A 12,605-nucleotide genomic window follows, 5' to 3' on the forward strand; every position below is an offset into this window, starting at 1 on the left:
TCTGGCCTTGGGGGTAGCACTACTGTACTAAAGGGGGGATCCATGAAAGAAATGATTGATAAGCCGGACTTAATAAAAATAAAAAACCTCTGCCCTATGAAAGACAATGTCAATAGAATGACTGGGAGAAAATACTTGCAAAAGCACATTTCCTCAAGGATTGTTGTCCAAAGTTACAGAAAACTCTTTGCACTCAACAATAAGAAAGCAAACAACCTAATTAAATGGGCCAAAGACTTCAAGAGGTCAAAGAGAGATCTAGATGGCAGAGAAGTACGTGAAAAGAGTCTCCATTTACCCATCTTCAGGGAAGTTAAAACAACCACAAGATAACCACTACACAACTATCGAAAGGGGCAACATCCAGAACATCAGCACCACCAGATGCCGGGAGAATGTGGAGCCACAGGGACTCCCGTTCATTGCTGGTGGGAATGAAACATGGTGCGGCCACTTGGGGAGACAGGTCGGTGGTTTCTTACTGAACTAAACATGTTCTTACCATAGGATCCTGCAATCATGTTTCTTGGTACTTACACTTTGTCCACGAAGACCCCCAGCGCTCTGTGGTTTAGCAGCTTTATTCATAATTGCTGAAACTCAGAAGCAACTGAAATGTCCTTCGGTAGGTGAGTGGATACACTGTGCTCCGTCCAGACAAGGGGGTGTTATTTGGCACTGAAAGGAAACCACCCATCAGGTCATGAAAAGACGTGAAGGAACCTGAAATGCATATCACCCAGTGAAAGAGGCCAGTCTGAAAAGGCTATGTACAGTATGGTTCCAAGTATATGACATTCCAGAAAAGGCAAAACTATGGAGACAGTAAGAGCGGTGGTTGCCAGGGTTTTGGGAGGAGAGTGGGATGAGTCAGCACAGAGCAGGATTTTCAAGGCAGTGAACCTCTTCTGGATCTTAGTGCCATGACGGAGACATGTCATCACACCTTTGTCGGTACAACAGGATAATCCACACCAAGAATGAATCCTAAGGTAAACTGTGGGCTTTGGGTGACAACCACGTGTCAGTGGAAGTTAGCCGATTGGAAAAAGTGGACCAGCGGTGGCAGAGGCTGCAGAAGTGTTGGGGGTAGGGCTCTAGGGGAGACCTTTGTGCTGCTGAATTAGGTTGTGAATGTCAACTACTCTTTCAAAATTTTCAATTAAAAAATGCTGCCAGGACTTCTTGGAGTGATGGAAAGTGGCGCTGTCTTGATTGTGATGGTCTAAGCATTTGTCAAAGCTCCTTGAAATGATGGACTTTGTTTAATATAAGTCATATCTCAGTAAGGTTAATTTTTAAAAATAGAATTGTCCCTCGAGTCTGCTTCCCTGCCAAGAATCAGTATTTTATGAACAACACGTCCTATGGCTTCGGCTGCAGCCCGTTTGTTTTGGGAAAAGATGGGTTTGACACAGCTTGGGTCATCGCTCCAACTTGAAGTCTGTTTACGTTTTAGCACACAACCAGTCAGAATCGGCAGCTCCCAGGGGCCGGCCGGAGCTCACCCTGTGGGCGGGGTGTGTGTGTCTGCGTGTGTGAGCGGCGCCCTCCCATCCTCCCAGAAACTGCACCTGGAGAACACACGGAGGGAAGGTGGGTACCAGTCTCAAAGCTAAAGAGGAAGGGCCGGGCGGTGATCACTCCGTTTTCGCTGCACTCGGCTATGCAGTCCCTGAGCCCAGAGCCGGCGAGGCGAGCGCGGCCTCCGGAAGGCACGGACAGATCTCCGGAGCGACGGTTTGTACTTGGGGCGGGAAGCATGGGATCTAGAAATCTCCAACCAGGCATATTTGAGATGGTTTTATGGTGATGGTAGGGGCTTGGCGTGGAGCAGGTTTTAGCAGGTGGCAACACAGGAAGGGCATCCCGGGAGGCGGGAGACGGCAGCTGTGTGCAGCTGCCCCTCCACCTGTAGGGGACAGGTGGGGCCAGGCTCATGGGGCGCCCCCTCAGGGCAGCTGGCAGGGGCTTTACGTTTGCTAGTTTATTCCAAAGAGCTGACACGTGAGCCTACAAAGCCCACCGAAATGTGTGACCATGAGAGTCCCAGAGCTTTCCCTTAGAAGGACGATGGTAGGGGGTGCTGCGGCCGGGGCCCACGGAGGGGGGGGTCCCTGCACCTGCGCAGCCTGCAGTTAGGGGAAAAGGAGCAATCGGAGAACAGATAAGGGGCTCATACCCACAGGCCCCTTCAGAGGCCGACCGCCATTCTTGAGCACGGGTCGGACGTGAGCTGTGAAGGGGAGGGCAGACGGAACTTTCTAGAACAAGCCCTGGGGACTTGGCAGAGTAATTTACAATGATAACCATACAGGTGCTTTACTGAGTGTCTATGTGAGCCGGAGACCCTGGAGACGAGAGACGGTTTAGGTGCAGTATCCTAACTTCAGTCTTCAGGGCCCCCCAGGAGGGTGTGATGCAGGAACAAGGTCCCAGTGAGGACACGTGACCTGCCCAAGCTGTCCAGGCAGGACTGGAGCCCAGAGTTGCCCCCTCGTATCCGTGACCTCCTGATTCCCAAGGCGGGAGCGGCTCGGCGTGTGGCAAGGCAGCTGCGTGGGCAAGCGGAGAGCTGCCTGGTAATGGTCAGGACGCCCTAGCCCGGAGCCAGGGGATGGGACGGGGGGCTCAGGGGGTGGTAGATGCTGACGCAAGAGAGGGGTCACCTGTGTGCGAGCAGGTGGGCACTGGGGGCCCCGGTGGGGAAAGCGGCGAGGAGGCAGAGGGCATGTTGCAGGGGGAGTTTTAAGGAGATATAAAAACACAGATTAATCCCCGGACGAGGACCCCTCTGTTTTCTGCCCGTCCCCCCGCATCTCAGCACATCGTCCTCTCTTTCCTTCTCTCTCCAACTACCCGGCTCCTCAGTTTCCTTCAGCGCACCGCAGTTCAGATAGAAACTGCACCTAGGAAGGCGGGGCATGAAAACCACTCCTGGATTTCTTTCTTTTAAAAACAACCCAAAACCAAGCCCAGTTGGAGCTCGGATGTATAAGCTTACTGCTCCCCGCCTCCCGGAAGGCCACCGTTCGGGGTGAGCACACCGGGGAGAGTGCGGTCCCCAAGCCGGTGCAGCCACAGCTCTGCCCGCTAGAGAGACGATGCGAGACCAGTAGGAGGTCTGAAGCCTTCATTTCGTTGCTCAACAAGGAGCCGGAGCTGGTGCGTGCAGGGCTGAGGTGCCAGGAGCAGGCCGGGGCCAGGAGGGAGTCAGACGTCGGGAGGTGGGGATGTTAGTCTCAGTTTTGTTACTCCTCTGTCACTGCCCCGGCGCCAGGACCAGCTCCACAATCTTCCGAGTCTTGAGCGTTCTTGGCCAGTGAGTGCGAGGAATCGTCCGTGCTGCCATGTGGGTGGGACGGGCACTTAAAGACGCAAGCAGAGGCCGGCTGAGGCCCACGAGGTCAGAAGCCCAAGGCAAGAAGCCGCCGAGGGGCAGCCCGCCCATCACTCCCGTGTCTGCGCGGGGTCTGGTCTGTCCGGCGCCTGCCCCAGGGGACTCTACGCAGTTACGGGAGCCGTCGCTGGGAGCCGAGGCCATGCCTTACTTCGGGTCTGGAGCGGTGCCCCGAGCACCCCTTCGTTTCGTTTCGTCTCGCCGTTGGTCCCCTTCCAGCAAAACCTCCGCTCCCCGCTGCGGAGGGCCCGGCCCAGGCTGAGGAAGCGAGAGGAGCATCGTGGCCAGCTCGGCCGCTCGGACAGCCCCGTCCTCGGTCCGATTTCCGAGCAGAGACTGATGACCCTTGACTTGTTGCCGAACTTCCTATTTCCATTCCTGCGCGCGTGAGACTGAGTTGTGATAACAAGGGCGCCATCCTTCCACACCGACTGAGTCACGAATACGGATCCGATACAGATATTTTTGGTGTGGGTCAGAATTTCTAAATGTTCTCTTTTCTTCCTTCTAAAACCAGACGCAGGTGTGAATGGCTTTAGTCTTATTTTTACAGAAGTCACTGAAACTTCCCCGAGAGAGGGTCGTGGACAGCCTTGACGTCAGGGTCCGTGCTTCCCTCTCCCCTCCCCCTTTCACTCAAACATAAACTTCGCACGGAACTCCATGTGCCAAATGTTTCCTGATGCTGCAAATCCCAGTCTCGTGACATTGATTGAAACACATGAAATCAATCACAACATTTATTAAGTATGTAAAATGTTGCCCAACACCAGGCTTTCTGCTTACACACTGAGGAGTAAGCAGCATCAAATTAATACCTTCGGAGACCCCAGGACCCCAAAATAGCCAGCGGAGAGGCCCCAGGGAACAGCAGATGAGTGCACGGTCGCAGTTTAGACACGCCGCTCGGTAACGTGAACATGTCGGCTAGAACGGGAGGAGGCTCTCAGGCAGCGGGAGCTGTGAGCGCGGGCCAGGCCTGAGGTCTGAGTTCCTCGGCAGGTGCAGGTGACCCTGGGTTCTGGGAGAAGGAGGCACGGTAAGGGGGAAGGGAGGGGCTGGCGCGGGGAGGGCCGGCGGGCAGGCGGTCCTCCGGCCGTGCGCCTGCGTGAGCCCCGGGCTGGAGTGAAGGCCTCACAGCAGGGACGCCCTCCAACGTCCGCCTCGGCGGAGGTGGGTGCTGGACACATTCTCGGGGGGACCGAGCAGCTCAGACTGTTCCGGGCAAGCGTTTTGGAAAGTCTTATGTGCCTTTTTTTAGTCTTATTTTTACAGAAGCAGGTTGTTACTGGCAACCATTGAAAAGATGACGAAATGGATCAATGATGCAGGCACTGTGCTGCCCGGACTGGAACGAGGACCCGGGGTGTTTCCATATCCGTAGCTGGCGGTCACCCCCACGCCCTTAGTGTGCGTGAACGCCGGGGACCGCCCCCCACCCCGCCAGCCGCCGGGATGGAGGAAGGAAGACCGCTCCCACGACCGTCACCGTGAGGGCTCCAGCACCGAATTGTTAGCCAACTGCGCCTTTTCCCGTCCTCACCTCCTCCGGCTAAGGACACCAAATGTCAACCGCTCTTACCTGACCTCCGGCTCAGCCTGGCCGCCGTCTGAGCTCTGGGCAGAACCGCACGCAAAGGGCCCTCCTCGAGCAATCCTTCTTGGCTTCCAGAGCTCTCTCCCAGTGGAGGGGAGACTAGGCCAGCGCTTACCCTGCAGGAGGGCTGGCGCTCCGATTCCTGGGCTGTCTTTCTCCACGAGAGGCTGTGGGACCCAAAGATCCTCTGTCCCCTCTGGTCCAGATGTGGTAGGCAAGAGCTTCATTCATGCTGGACCCCTGGAGCAGCCTCTGGGTGCCCTGGGTCTTTGTCAGGCGTCTGATATCTTCACCGGGAGACAAGACTCTTCCAAAGCCTGACGTGCTCTTCTGTGCGAGGGAACACAGCACCCAATGCCAGAGTTTGGATTAGCACCTGGGGACGAGCAGCTCGTGTCTCCGGGTGAGGGAAGAAGCCCCTTCCTGCCCGCCTCCAGTCACACGGGACGGCCTGATCTAGGGCTTCCTTGGTCTTCTTTCGCTCGTGCATCCTTTGCGGAGCTGGTGGAAGCCACAGCCTGGCCCTGGAGCGCTGTCCCCGGGCGGACGGATGACTCGACTGCTCCGTCCTCGGCACCTTCTGAGCACAGCGTGGACCGTCCCAGGACAGCACCGGGTGCTGGAGTCTCCTACGCTGTCCAGCACGGCGGCCACCGGCCACATGGGGTTACGGGCACCGGGAGTGTGGCCACGGCAGCTGAGAGTTTCACTTTCTAACCCTATTTAGTTCTAATGAATTTGTATAATTTGATTAGCCACAAGTGCCTGATGACTACTGCCCTGGAGAACAGTCCACTGGGGGACTCTGGGCCTCAATTCAGGGAACTCTGGACGTCAGAAATTCCAGTGGAATTCTCTGACTTCCATCTATTTACACACTGACCTTTGCTCTTTCGCCCTTGGGATCTGGAAGCGGGATGGTCCAGCGAAGTTGTCCGGAGAGAGTCAAGGGTGGGGCAACCGTGTTTGCGCCCTCTGTCCCGGCTAGCCCTCGGGGCAGGGCCATCACGTCTGGGCTCTTACAGCCTGGTAATGGGCTTGTAGAACCAGCTCTGTACATTTGTCACATACATGACAAGAGTCAGGTGTTCCAGGAGCCTCAAGTTTCCCCTGATAACAGTGACGCTTAATCAAATAGGGCAAGATCTTTTGAGAACGAAGCTCATGTTTTTGTTCTCCCAGGAGATACCTTTTGGTGGGGGGGCTTCAGGGAGGAAGGGAGGGGCTTCTCACAGGAGTTTGCTTAGGAAGTGCAAATATCTTTGAAGGAAAAAACATTTAAGGGAAATACTTCCTGACCTTGTCCTGCTCTCGCAGCTTGCTACCCAGCCGCCATGAGATCAAAGGCACAGTGGACGGAACAGGCACTCCCGGTGGGGCAGCCATCCCTGGTCCATGCCAGACAGTGCATCCGTACCTGGTAGACAGAGCGTTCAACCCTAGACCCCAGCAGACACTTCAGGGCCCTGTTTTCCCCAGCACCGCTCTTCCTCTGGGTCAGGGAGCTCAGTGTCTCGGCTCTTGAGCCTGAAGCAAAAGGCCTGGCTCTGACCTTCCTTGGGGCCATTCCTGCCGCCTGAGCCCCACCAACCCTCACACCGCCACCACCATGAGCTCTAATTTCTGGACCTTGGGTTCCTCCATGGCTCAGCTGGACTCAAAATTGACACCACTGGATTGGGGGGGTGGGGCAGAGCCTTATGCTACGGTCAGAATATGACCATCTTCATCATGGATGAGTCTGTAGAGGGAAAGGGCAGATGTCACCCAACGGCTGTCGGGGCACACCTGTGCCAGTGGCCAGCACCAGGCAGCCCCTTTTGCTGTGCTCTGGGTTTGTTCAGGCTCCTCTGTGCAAGTGACACCTTGATTCCGTTTTCTCCGGGTGAAGAAGGGTGGCATGCTGGCGGACATGGTGCAGAACTGGGAGAGGAGGTTTGGGAGGCATTCGTCAGGGGGGCTTGGAGGGACCTGGGCCCAGGAGGAGCCCCTCCCTCGCAGTTGTGGGAAGGGTAGAGTAACTGACCCTTGCAAATGCTCAGCCCAGATGTGCATGGAGAAGACACTCATCGGACCCGGGCTGCCATGTTTATCCCTTCTTCCTTCTTCCTTCCCTCACCTTCCAGTCCGCACAGGAGCAGCCCCTCAGAGACGTCACAACAGACCGGCAGGGAGCTTCCCTCCTGTGCTTACCTCGTTGTGCTTTCTTGGGCCTCATGCCTCTTGCTGCAGGGGAAATACGGGAACCCCCCGGCTTCCTCTTTGGGAGCACGGAGCCCTGCTTGAGCAGAAGGTCGACTAGAAGATGGTGGAAATTGGTGCGACTTAAATTCAAAATTTAGTCACTTAATTTTTGTCCTAGTTCAGGTGACTGGCAACTGGCCAATTGTGTGTGGACTTTGTCACCTGTTCCTGACACTACTGGGGCATCTAAGAGAGGCAAGGTGAGGGACAGGGTACTGTTGACATTGACAGGATGAGGTCTCTCCCTTTAATTCTCTTGCAGACCGTGTAGCTTGGCCAGTGAGCTAAGACTTTAATGCGAGAGGTAAGTATAAACAAGATGTCTATGGTCTGGTAGGGGTGGAGTCCTCTTTCCCAGCCCACGGTGGGCACCCTGTCCTTGAAGCAACCGTGCATGGCCAGAGTACAGCCTCAGGAATAACCCCCTCATGGGGAAGTTGCACCCAGCACTGGGGGTCAGCTGTGGTCCCGGCACCAGGGCCCTTCCCAGTGGTTCTGGTTCCTGTGGGTGCTGTATACTTCCTAAGATTCTGGATCTTAGACCTTTCATTCACTTTGAAATTTTGTCCAGAGTTTGGTGTTTGCATGTTGTGAGTGGGATAAGAAAATCTCCTGCAATTCTAGACTCTAATAAAGAAAAAATAAGATTTGAAAGGTCCTTCCTCAGAAAGGAGGAATATAACTCCCTACCCTTGAAGTGTGACTGCGCATAGTGGCTTCCTTCCAAAGAGCGTAGTGTGGAGACAGGGACAGAAGAGGAACTTTACAGTGGAGAAGGCTGGTGGATACTCCTAAGCCAGGTGTCGTGGTCAACATCAACAGGGATAAGTCATATTGGTCATAGGGACCCTTGATGTGATGAGAAGGGCACTTCACCTCTGGGGTCTTCCTTCCAAAACCCATAACCCCTAATGAATCACAAGAAAAACATCAGACACATCCCGTAGAGGAACACTACACAAAACCCATGACTAGAACTCCTAAACCTGTCAAGACAAAACAAGGAATGTCTGAGCAACTGTCCCAGCCAAGAAGAACCCAAGAAGACAAGATGCCTACAAGTCATATAGCCTTCTGGATGGGGTCCTGGGACAGAGAAAGGACGTTTGGCAAGGAAATGCAAACAAAGTGTATGCTTTAGTTAATAATAATGCATCAATGTGGGTTCATTAATTGTTACAATTGCACACTACGGTAAGATACCCGTGGTTGGAGAAACTGAGTGTAGGGTATATGAGAGGTCTCTGAACCATTTTTGCAATTTTTCTGTAAATCTAAGACTGTTCTAAAATAACAAGTTTATTAAAAACATTTTCCTTCTTCTCTCTAGAGTAGTCAAAATCAGAGATGAAAGAAGAGGGTGGGCACCTGGGGCTGGCGCAGGTGGGGAGCTGGTGTTTAATGGGGACAGAGCTTCAGTCTGGAAGGATGGAGATGTGCTGGAGATTGGCAGTCATGAACCCACTTACGTGAACTGTACACTTAAAAATGGTTAAGACGCCATATTGTAGGTTATGCGCATTTTGCCACAATTAGAAAAAAATTTAAATTCCCTTCTACATCTTCTTCCCACAGTGTGTGTTGTGCTGTGGCCTGGAAACCTGCTTACACCTGCCCTCCAGACTCTGGGCTCCTTGTGGATGGTCCAACTTGAGAACAAGACTCTACAAACACCACCTCCCACGACGAAAGCCTGTGTCGACCAGATGTCTCTGCTCCCCCTTCTCTGTGTTCTTGACATCCCCACGGGCTCAGCGTCTGCAGATTTGCTGTCTGGCCGGTACCCCCAGCAGGTGGAGGATGGGGGTGTGCTGTCGGTCTGCAGCTCCCCTTTGAATGCAGTTGGGGAGGACTAATTGGGAAGGCCTTCGTGAACATCTAAGAATCCCGCACGAGCGCTTGTTAACTGGAGGGACATGTGATAGTTGATCAGTCCCGTGTGCTGGGTTTTGCCCTTTTAGGCTGGGGAATACCCAGAGGCCCCCACATGCTTGCCCTTCCCTCTTTCTCCCGGTGACTTATTTCCACTCCTTACTGTCCCCCGCTGCCTTTCCCTCCAGGTGACTATCCACTATGTTCTGTGGCAGAGTTCCCCTGTGCATGATAAATAGTCCTCATTTTCTTTTCGAGAGTCCCATAGCCAATAAAAAGCAATAAAAAGCGAAATGACACACAAATTGTATCCCCAAAGAGCCATAAAGGTCTAAGATATTGCCGCATGTGATGATCAGATGAGATTCTTTGCTTTTAAACAAATAACCCTCTTTAACAAAGATGACTATTCAAATGAGGAAGGGGCAGGATCTTTGGGGAAGGTAGAGAGGGTGGGCTGGTCCAGGCTCACCCCAGGCACCCGGTCCCTGAATGCTTTTAGAGTGAGCCAGAAAGCTTCCTTCCGCATGAGGGCGGGTGACTCGGTGCCGGTTTGGTGCTCTAGCCAGGGGCAATGTCAACGACTCTGGATCTCAGGTGAGTTGGGATGATTTTCTGCAGCTTTTGCAAGCTAGAGAGGCACTCATCCCTGGTTCGTGAGTCTCCATGATTACTGCGCGTGTCCAGCCCCCAGAGTCAGTCATGGGGTGCTAACAAGAACCGACGCCTAGACCCCAGACACGGAGGTTCTGATTGCACTGGCTGCGGCAGGTGGGGTGGGCTGGGATCGCAGCATCCGTGCTCTTGGAAGCAGGTGCCTCCAATGTGCAGCCAGGGATGCGAGCCTGAGGAACTCCAGAGCCTGCACCCCACACAGAAGAGGAACTTAGGAATGTCTAAAATTCTCCGCTCTGTAAGATGCCGGCCTGCTGGCTACTCTCCATCCTCCGGGGTCTCTGCTCATCCTTGTCCCTCAGCGCAGGAGCACAGGGGCTCTTCTCTTAGCCAGAGAGGAGGAAAGGGATAGGAGGATGTAGTGAATTCTGCCCAGTGAGAACAGCCTGTACCAATTTAATTTCTTTCTACTGACCCTTATGTCCAGCATCTTCTCAACCCACCCTTACACCTGCGCCAAGTGCTGTTCTTATCCCCTGGGAATAGAGGGACTCAGGTGGTAACCTGAGGCCGGGTCTCTCCCGTACCTTGCAGACCATGCCTGGTTTGCCACTGGGGTCCACAACTGAGTTGTGAGTGGGTGCCGGAGGGAGGGGCAGGAAGGGTCTGTGGGGCTGGGCATTCCCAGGGCGAGCCGTGGAGGAGGCTTCAGATGCGAGGCTGGCCTGGAGGAGTCTGTGAGGCTGGCTGTGCCCCTAGAGGAGGGCTGGGCGGTAGCACAGCAAGGTATAGGTGTGGTGCCCGGAGAGCAGGGAGTGAACAGGGACTGGGGTCGCCAAGGTTCATTTCAAATGTGAGCAATGTTTTGCATTTAACTCATTCCAAAATGCTTTTCTGGAATGATTCTTGCATTGATGCTGGAGGAGTGACCTCTGATCTTTTGGTGGGAAAGCAGGCAGCGGCAGCCGGGACACAGTGTCGGCCCCAAATGACCCTCGAAGCCCAGATGCTATGGCTGCCTCTGGCGCGCAGTCCGCCCCCCAGAATCTCATTTCCCGAGTGCTGCAGGCAGCGTCCATCATCCCTGAGCGTGGCGACCGTCCCATTTGTGCCACCGGGGTGACCTTGTCCCAAGCCCATCGCTCATGCCTGCGCTGGCATTTACGGCTGGCTGTGTCTCATCCATCAGGACTGTGGTCCAGGCTGACAAGTCCAGCTTCTCAGGAGCTGCCACATGAGCTCTTCCTTCTGCCCGGCCGGACACACGAGGAGCCGGGCCGCCGGAGGGAACCCAGGGGTGTCACCGGGGGGAAAGGCAAATCCTAAACCAAACTCAAAAGAGAAACACCAGAGGCTGCTCTTAAGGGGATCATAGCCTGGTTCTGTGCTTCCCGCCCCTCTGCTTCCCTTCCGGTCCAGGCATGTGGTCCACTGTGGACTGAGCCCGTATCTGGAGGGTCCTTCTGTCCGGGCACAGCTACAGAAACTTCCGAGTCAGGAAGGGGACCTGGGCCATTTTAAAATTCCAACCAGGGTCGAAACAAAAAGACGTCCTGGCATTTCGGCCACTAGGAACCCCCTTCGCCAGGGCCCCCCCGAAGCCCGGCGCTCTAGTTGAAGTGGTTGTAGAGGAGCCAGGGAAAAAGGCATAGGAGTCCCTGGTATGTTGGAACTTGGTGACCTCTCATATTTCTGCCTCAGTTGCAAAGGCTGGAATTTCAGACATGGGTCAGGACGCCAAGAGCCTTCAGGCCAAGAACGTCAGGGCGGCCGTGAGGAGTGTGAGGACCGGATGAGGTTAGGACGGTGAGAGGTTAGGACGCCCTTCGCAGGGGTGAGTGCTAGTGTCGCGTCTCAGCGTGGCTGTGGGGCACGGGGTGGGCACGCCGGGAGCAGGGGCGCCGCTGGAGGGGTGAGCAAGGGGCCCGGTGCTGCCAGCTGAAGGACAGACAGCCGGTTCTCCCACACGGCCCTTCTGTGATCCGGGCTGTGCTACCTTCCCTTTTGTGTTCATTCATTCATTCAACAAATGGGCGCGTACCGCGGTCATGTTTCCCGTGTGACTGAAATGACCAGGGACTGTTGTGTGACTGGTGGGCGTGTGAGGACATTAGAGCAGAGGCCGTACCCCCTTCGAGCAACAGGCAGACTGAGAGGAGGCCATCGGTCCCCAAAGGGGCAGACGGCGGCCGTTAACTGAGGGACTGTTGTGAGCCCCGCGCCTGGTGTGGGGTGGGAGCCTGCACGACGTGAGGGATGTGCCATTTCTCCCCACTGGCAGGTGAGGGACGGGAAGATGCGCGAGGCTGAAAGACAGGCCGCTGGCAGGACTCGAACCCTGGGCCGTCTGATTCTGGTCCTCACGCTCCCACTACCGAGAGGCTGGCTCTGTGTTGTGAAGCAAGCCGAGCTCCGGGATGTGGACGGGGCAGAAAAAGCCCCCTGGAGCTGGACCCGGGCTTCCTGGAGCCTTCCTGCTCACACAGGGTCCCAGCCAGCGCCGAGAGGATGGGACGGGCTCCACCAGGAGGTGAGCAAGTGGGAAGGGGATTGCTGGCGGACTGGGCAGGTTAGGGGAACCTCCAGTGGCCAACCTGGATAGCCCATGGCCTGGAGTCCACCCCCATGTGCGGCAAGAACAGAGACTAAGTCGGAAGGGCCAGCAGGATTCGGAGGCCCTTGGGGAGCCGGCTGGGGCTGAGCAGACAGCAGAGAGCACCCATGCATGGTGCTGTGGATGCTTCTAGGAGCCAGGTGCGGCTCGGGGCTGCACCGTCCGAGAGACGGGCTGGAGCCCGCCCGGTCCTCTCTCCACTCGGAGCCGCCGAGTCATTCCGGAGCCGGCCGTGCACTGGCTGTCTCCCTGCTCCGCGCTCC

At 55.4% G+C, this 12,605-nt stretch overlaps 1 long non-coding RNA gene across 1 annotated transcript; it reads left to right on the forward strand.

Annotated features, from left to right (window-relative positions):
* The first annotated feature begins 1,567 nt into the window (after nucleotides 1-1,567).
* Nucleotides 1,568-9,417, forward strand: LOC122898565. The gene is made up of 3 exons (XR_006383006.1): nucleotides 1,568-1,596; nucleotides 7,504-7,545; nucleotides 8,817-9,417. It is a non-coding gene; the product is annotated as an uncharacterized LOC122898565 (long non-coding RNA).
* Nucleotides 9,418-12,605: the final 3,188 nt, after the last annotated feature.

The sequence above is a fragment of the Neovison vison genome, chromosome 2 (genome assembly GCF_020171115.1).
Source record: "Neovison vison isolate M4711 chromosome 2, ASM_NN_V1, whole genome shotgun sequence".
NCBI classification, from domain to species: domain Eukaryota; kingdom Metazoa; phylum Chordata; class Mammalia; order Carnivora; family Mustelidae; genus Neogale; species Neogale vison.